This window comes from Pongo pygmaeus, chromosome 1 (genome assembly GCF_028885625.2).
Source record: "Pongo pygmaeus isolate AG05252 chromosome 1, NHGRI_mPonPyg2-v2.0_pri, whole genome shotgun sequence".
In the NCBI taxonomy this organism is placed as follows: domain Eukaryota; kingdom Metazoa; phylum Chordata; class Mammalia; order Primates; family Hominidae; genus Pongo; species Pongo pygmaeus.
The window spans coordinates 80,930,426-80,937,886 of NC_072373.2; the positions used below are offsets into that span (position 1 = coordinate 80,930,426).

Here is a 7,461-nt window from a genome sequence, read left to right on the forward strand (position 1 = left end):
TCCCTTAAGCTTTACTGTAGCTGATTTGTAGCAGAGCCCATCCTGGGCTACTAGTTTCAGAGTGGGAACATGAGGCCATATGTCCTTTTTAAAAAAGTATTATTTGTATAATGTGCTACAACTTTATAAATCCACCCAGAAACTTACATGCCCACTAAATCCAATGAGATAGGTTTTATTATCTTCAATTTTTAGATTAGGAAACAGGCTCAGAGAGTCTAAATGATTTGCCTAAGAGCACCAGGAAATAGTGGCTAGAATCAAACTCAATTCTTCCAACTCCAAATCTAGTACTCTTTCTGTTCTTTCTACTGATTAATATTTTTATCATTCCATTTTGAAATAATTTCAGACTTATAGAAAAGTTTAAAAAAAAATACTTTCCACAAGCCCTTTACCTATATTTGCCAAATGTTAATATTTTACCATGTTAATCATCCTTTCTTCTGTCCTTCTGTACATATGAATTTAATTATTTGTAATTAATATTTAACAGTATATTATAGATATAATTCCCCTTTATCTCTCAATACTTCAGTGTATATTTCCTAAAAACACTGATATTATCTGCAGTCACCACAGAAAGTGATTGTGAATCAAGAAGTTAACATTAATACAATACTATTATCAATGTACGGACCTTCATTTTTTACCCACAAATGTCTTCTGTGGCAAAAGAAAAAAAATAGTTTCTGGTTCAGGATCCAATCAGGGATCACATATTGCATTTGGTTCTCACGTCTGTTTACTATCTTAGTCTTCAAAGTATTCTTAGTCTGCCTCTGCTGTTCACGACTTGAATAATTATGTATGCTATCATCTGATAAGCAGGAATTGACAGTTCTGGCTGTCAGCACTTGATGGAGTTATTCAGAAATACTTGGGTTCAGTGACATACAGCAGGATGGGCCATAACATTAGGAGAGTATTTGGAAACCAATAATAATGATATTTATTATGCAATATTTATGCTGGACACTATTTTAAATGTCTTCCATATAACTCCTCATTTAAACTTCAAAACAAACCTACATAGTAGGTATTGTTACATTATAGATGTGGAATCTGAGGAACAAAGAAGTTAAGTAACTTGCTCAAGGTTATCTGGCCAGGAGATGGCAGGGCTAGGAGTCAAATTCCGACAGCCAGGCTACATCCCTAGTGTGAGCTCTGAACCAGCACAGGCTGAACCAGAGACATTTAACAGAGTGATATGTCTTTAGGCAAATTATTAGCTCAAAAAACTTGAGTCTCATGAACTGAAAATGGGACTAATAATACCAACGTCATAAAGGTGGTTGTAAGGATTACACACAATAATCTGTTAAAGCATTTGGTATGTAGCAAGAACTTCATTTTTTAAGAGTAAAATTCAAAATATAAATATGGAAAAATTGACCGATAAGCATATCTGAAGAAGATACTGTTATGACTAAGAAGATACTGTTATGACTAAGAAGTTACTGTTATGACTAAGTTCACACTGAGATGAGAACACTCTCAGAGAATACCTTTTTAATTATTGCAGGTAGAGAGGAGAAGGGAACAGAAGCAACAAACATCTGTTCATATTTTGAGAGACTGGGGAGATACCACTTACAACCAAAACCATCTTCAAGGCAAAAGGGGCTAGATAATGATGAGTCATGAAACACAATTTTACGATGAATTTATGGAAAGTTGTAGCCTTTAGTTATATTAGCAAAGAAGGTAAATATTTTCCATAAAGAGAAAAGTCAGCACCACTCTACTCTGGGCTGAGATATAATTACCTTCCAGCTTTTAAAAGGGAATTGTTCTTCTTAGTGGGTGGCAGTCAGAGGAATCAAGAGGTTTTTATCTTTTGAGTTTTTAATTTCATATATACATATCTGTATATATTTTAGAGACTGGGTCTTGCTCTGTCACCTAGGCTGGAGTGTACTGGCATGATCTTAGCTCACTACATCCTCGACTTCCCAGGCTCAAGTGATCCCCTTACCTCAGCCTCCCAAGCAGCTGGGACTACAGGTGTGCACCACGACACCCAGCTAATTTTTTTTGTTGTTAATTTTTTTGTAGAGACAGAGTCTTTCTATGTTGTCCAGGCTAGTTTCGAACTCCTGGGCTCAAGTGATCCTCCTGCCTTGGCCTCCCAAAATGCTGGGATTACAGGCATGAGCCACTGCACCTGGCCTTGAGGTTTTTAAAAGAGAACTCTGAAGACATTGGGTTTCCAGAATTAGAAAAATGTATAGTCATTTTAATGTGACATTTTCATTTAGTCTTTTTATTTTTATTTTTATTTATTTTTTTGAGAAGGAGTCTCGCTCTGTCACCCAGGCTGGAGTGCAGTAGCGCAATCTCGGCTCACTGCAACCTCTACCCCCAGAGTACAAGCAATTCTCCTGCCTCAGCCTCCCTAGTAGCTGGGATTACAAGCGTGCAGTACCACGCCCAGCTAATTTTTGTATTTTTAGTAGAAACGAGGTTTTGCCATGTTGGCCAGGCTGGTCTCAAACTCCTGACCTCAGGTGATCCACCCGCCTAGGCCTCCCAAAGTGCTGGGATTACAGGCATGAGCCACTGCACCCGGCTCATTTAGTCTTAAAACATTTCAAATATGTCAACTAAACCTATGGAGAAGATAAGCATATCTGAAGAAGATACTGTTATGACTAAGTTCAACTTAATTTTTTAATTAGACTGTAAATAGATTTGTGGGGGGTACATCTGCAGCCCAAGGGCTTTTGGGGCTCTGTAACTACAACAATAGGCCAGGATAGATTTTTCATCTCCTTTCTATCAAGGTTTGAATGTTTCCTCTGAGTCTTTCCACCCAGAGAACCCTAGACTTCTTTCAGTTACCACTCCTTTCCTCACTATTGTCCACTTCTGAGCCCCATATTTTGGGAGCTGAAAGTAAGTAGTGCCTTGGAGAGGGAAGACAAAAAAGGAAAGGGAGCCCAGCAAAGGTTCATTCAAGGCTCACATGCGCATCCCCTACTGGTAGTTGCCTCTTGCCATCCCCACAGCATAAGCCCTCCCCTCCTCACCCCTGCCCAAGGCTGCAGAGCGCCATACCAGGGCCACTGTTCCATGCCTGCTGAGTCTGCCAGCTCACACCTTCCATAATCTGCCTCACCCTGCACCTTCCCCAACCTGCCTCTCAGCCATCGATCTGTTCATCGCTTATTTTAAAAGCAGCCTTTTCAACCACATTTTTCATTCAGCCATTAGGACAACCATGCTAAAGCAACCCTACAGTAGAGGCCCTTGGCTTTAAGCAGAACCGGTGCAGAATAAAAATGTTGGGGCTTTTTTTTCAAAATTTATTAAGAATTTCAAGACAGCAGCAGCAGAGCATTAAACCAAACACAAGGCTCTTCTAGGCATGTGGCCCCATGCACAGACTGCAGGCCCATGCAGCCAACCTTGGCTGTAAGGGGCCCAAGTGAGTTGAAAGTTGGTCATCTACTAAATACACTGATATATTTAAAACTCAATATCATATTATTGGAACACTAACAAAATTGCACTTCAATCAAACTGACTAGATTTTATCCAAAACTCTAGTATAATAACACAGGCACACATATTCTAATTTGGTGCTGGAATTCCACAACTGTGCGATAGATTCTCTAAGTGTTCAAGCACATCTGTACTCTTATTTAAAAGAAAATATAACTCCACAGGCATTTCTGATAGTCAACCAACATTAAAAACCATTGGAAAATAGATGCCTGCATTCCATCTCCATCTCTAAAGTGTCTGATACGCTAATGAAAGAATAACAAGCTTCACAAAGCTATTGGGAAGGAAGTGAGATTTATATGTGAGATTAGACTATGCACTATAAAGTAGTAAATAAATGTAAGCTATTGTTCTTATTTAAATTTAATAGTGATAAAGACAGAACGAGCCTTCAACTTAATCTTATAGGTAGTCAACTATCATTATCCATTGGATATGTTGAATATGTTAAATGAATGGCAGAAGGAGGAGGGGACGGAAGTGGTATCGATGAGAATAGTTTAGACCATGTAAGACGTTTAGAAGTACAAAAGTAAAAATTTCATGAGGACCTAGTGTGTTTGGACACTCCCGTGTGACCCCCTACCTCTACCCCACCCCAACATTTCATAGTCAGTGCTGAGTACATAGTAGGTGGCTCAGGAGAAATTTGCAAATGAAAGAAAAGAAAGGCCTGCTTTAGGCAAAGGTTTCAAAGGTTTATGGTAGGCATGGACTTCTCCAACTATTATGTTTCATTTTCTGCAGTATAACCTGAGTAGTAGTATACTATTACACTATTCTCTTGCTGTCTAGAGGCTCCAAAGCAGACTCATCAGAACCTCCCCAAGGCCTAATCTTTACCTGCTGGTTATTTCAGAACCCCTGCTCCTCATCAAAATGAAAGGATCCTATGTCCTATTCCTGCAGGACTGTTCCATACTCCTTGAAGCACTCCAAAAGACAGACCAAGTAATGATATCAGCCACTATATCAGGCACTGTGGCTGGCTGAGTTTTAAATTAACCCATGTCACCTCCTGCCTGGTCTGTATAGGGTCAACACTAAGGGAGAATATATGTGTCTCCTTGGAAAAGATAGCCCTAGAGGCCGCCTATGATTTTATGAAATCCAAGTTTTTTAAAGGCTTTGTGATAAAGCTGGCTACAGATAAGTGTGTTACAGCTTTATTACAATATGGGCATTCACTTAGGGTCTAGGATCCCTTTGTGACTAAATGAAAGAGCTGAATTCTGTAGTCAATAAGAGTCAGCACCTTAGTAAGATACTTAATCCCTCAGAAAGGACTGATGCTGAAAGTCTCTTGGAGAAAAATAGAAAATTAAAGCATGAACCAAGATACCTGTCTTGGTTTCACCCCTTTGTTTCACATGACTAGGATATGGGTGCTCATTGGAACCATCAGTTGGAAGAATAACAGGCTTATCTATTTCTTGATCATCTTTCTCGGTGTAGAGCCCAGGGGACTACAGATAACATGTGTGGTTAACAGTAGCCCCCTCTTAAAGAAAAAAGGAGAAAGTCATGTTTTCTCAGTTGAATTTGAAACCAAGACCACTTTACTCACTCAATTAAAACTGCTATTGACTCTTCCTTGGATAGTTTCCCTCTGTATTCATAAGGTCCCTTAGTCCTAGATTTTCAAGGTAATGTCATTTGGTTCTCCTCTGTGAGCCAAATATACACAGATATCAAAGTGTTTCTAATCCTTTAAGAAGCCAGGAGTTTAAGCTATTACTGAGCTTTGAAAGATTCTCATAACGGAACTTTTGTTTCTGATCACTGATAATGTTTTTAATTTGGAGTTGGAGCAGTTCCCTCTGGTATTAGGTGTAGCTGGAGCAGACAGGGCATGCTGTTGTTCTAAGTAGATAGGTTCTGTGTAATGCTGCTTTTGGTTGGGTTTTTTGTTTTTGTTTTTCGAGACAGGGTCTCACTCTGTTGCCCAGGCTTACCAAAGGCCTTGAAGCCTTGAACCTCCTGGACTCAAGCTGTCCTCCCACCTCAGACCTCCAAGTAGCTGAGATCACAGGCGTGTACCACCATTCCCGGCTAGTTTTTTTTTTTTTTTTTGTAGAGACGGGGTCTCCTTATGTTGTCTAGCCTGATCTTGAACTCCTGGGCTCAAGTGATCCTCCAACCTCAGACTCTCAAAGTGTTAGGATTACAGGCATGAGCCACTGTGCCTGGCCTAAAATGCTATACTCTCAAGCAGAGTCCTAAATTTTAGTCAACCATTTATCACTTCCATGCTTTTCATCATATTTACCACCTGAAATTTTACTATTTTTCTTTAAATCCATTCAGTGCTATACTTGAACAAATTTATTTTACTGCTATAAATGGAAAACTACTTGTTTTAAACTATTCTTAATTGAAGGTAATAAAATACAATGAAAACCAGTTTAAAAATCCTAGCTAGGTAACATCTCATGGCAAAGCTTCTGAGACCAAGGCCTGTCCCTCTTTATTTGCAAGGGAAATTAACCAGGGTTGAGGACATACTAACTCGGTATTTCAGTTTTCCTTCTGAGAATATGAAGGGTTGAAAAGAGAATCCTTTTTCTCTCTTCAATATTTAAATGCTTTTCATTCCAAGCAGTCAGCCTATCTTTGAAAAACTCAATCCCTTTATATTGTATAAGGAATTAAGTATTTGACAGGACTTGTGTGAAAACCCACTTCTTGAATGTAAGAACACCCCAAGGGAGATAGATGGCACTGTCCCTACACCCATGAAATATGTCATCTACTAAGGGTCAGAATAAACTGATTAAAAAGAAATAATGTATTGAAGAGTCTAAGAAATATGCAAATGGTTAACACTAGAATATGAGCAGCAGAGGAAAAAAGATGGAGTTTTGTCTGTTTTGTTCACTGATAGATCTCTCACTAGCTGTTAGAAGAGTGCTTGGCATATGGTAGGTATCTGTTGAGTCTAAGAACACAAACCACATTCCCCAGTCTCCTAGTGGTGATATAACGCTAAAGATCAGGAGTGGGAAATAGGTTGGCACAATCTGGAGAAATTAAGAGAAGCAAGATTTGGAGAGAATCTTGGAGAAAGTTACAGACACACACAATGGCTTAGAACAGAAGGTACACAATACATATGAAAACAGGTTAAGTATGTCTCACCAAGGTCGTGACCTCATAGCAGCCTTAAAAATGCAAAATACCCTCTAATTTGAATGAATGCTCCCCTTTCCTCAGACCTAAAGCCCCATTCCCCTTATTCACAAGCATCACAAATTTAAATATCACATACACCTTACAAAATGAGCTGACATTTCTGCAAGACAAACTTCTATTTCCATAAATGTGGGTTACTTTGAGAAACTCAGTTTCATGTAGGTATGTTAGTTTGAGGATTTTTCTGTGTCATTTCAACTACTGAAGTCTCCTAAGGACTTCAACAATTAAAGTTAAGCAGTTGTGCCATTTTTCTTCGTTCCCTTGCTATTTTTTTGTTAAGTGGAGTCATTGTTCCTCTGGTACTAATTTCGCATCACACAATTTGTTGCTCTAGAAATAGCAAAACAAGAGAAATAGATTAGTGTGATTATAAATATGGAGCAATAGGTGGGAACTGAAGCTGTTTCTGGCATTTCTCCCCAAAACGGCCATGGCCTCCGGGTCTGTCTCTCTGTAAGAGGGCAGCACCCCTGAAGACACAGTGCCACGTCAAGGATGTGTGTGAGCTCCTCTGCCTGCACAGGCTTTGTGAAAGGTTTCCATTTCAGAAATACAATGCCCTCATTTTAGTGTGGGCATTTCCCATGTTGGTTAAGTGATACTAAATCTTTAATTATAGCTGGAAAATGTTTTTTGGAAAGCTGATTTTTATCTTCTTTCACAGTAAGGCTAATTTTTAAATACAGCTAAATAAGGACTTTTAGGCCAATCCCTGAACCAAAAAGCAAGGTATGAACCTTAATTAATTTACTG

General features: G+C 39.0%; 1 protein-coding gene across 6 annotated transcripts in view; it reads left to right on the forward strand.

The window, feature by feature from the left end:
- The window catches only part of NME7 (NME/NM23 family member 7), a 229,751-nt gene that overhangs the window by 221,678 nt on the left and 612 nt on the right, over window positions 1-7,461 (forward strand). The window lies entirely within an intron of this gene.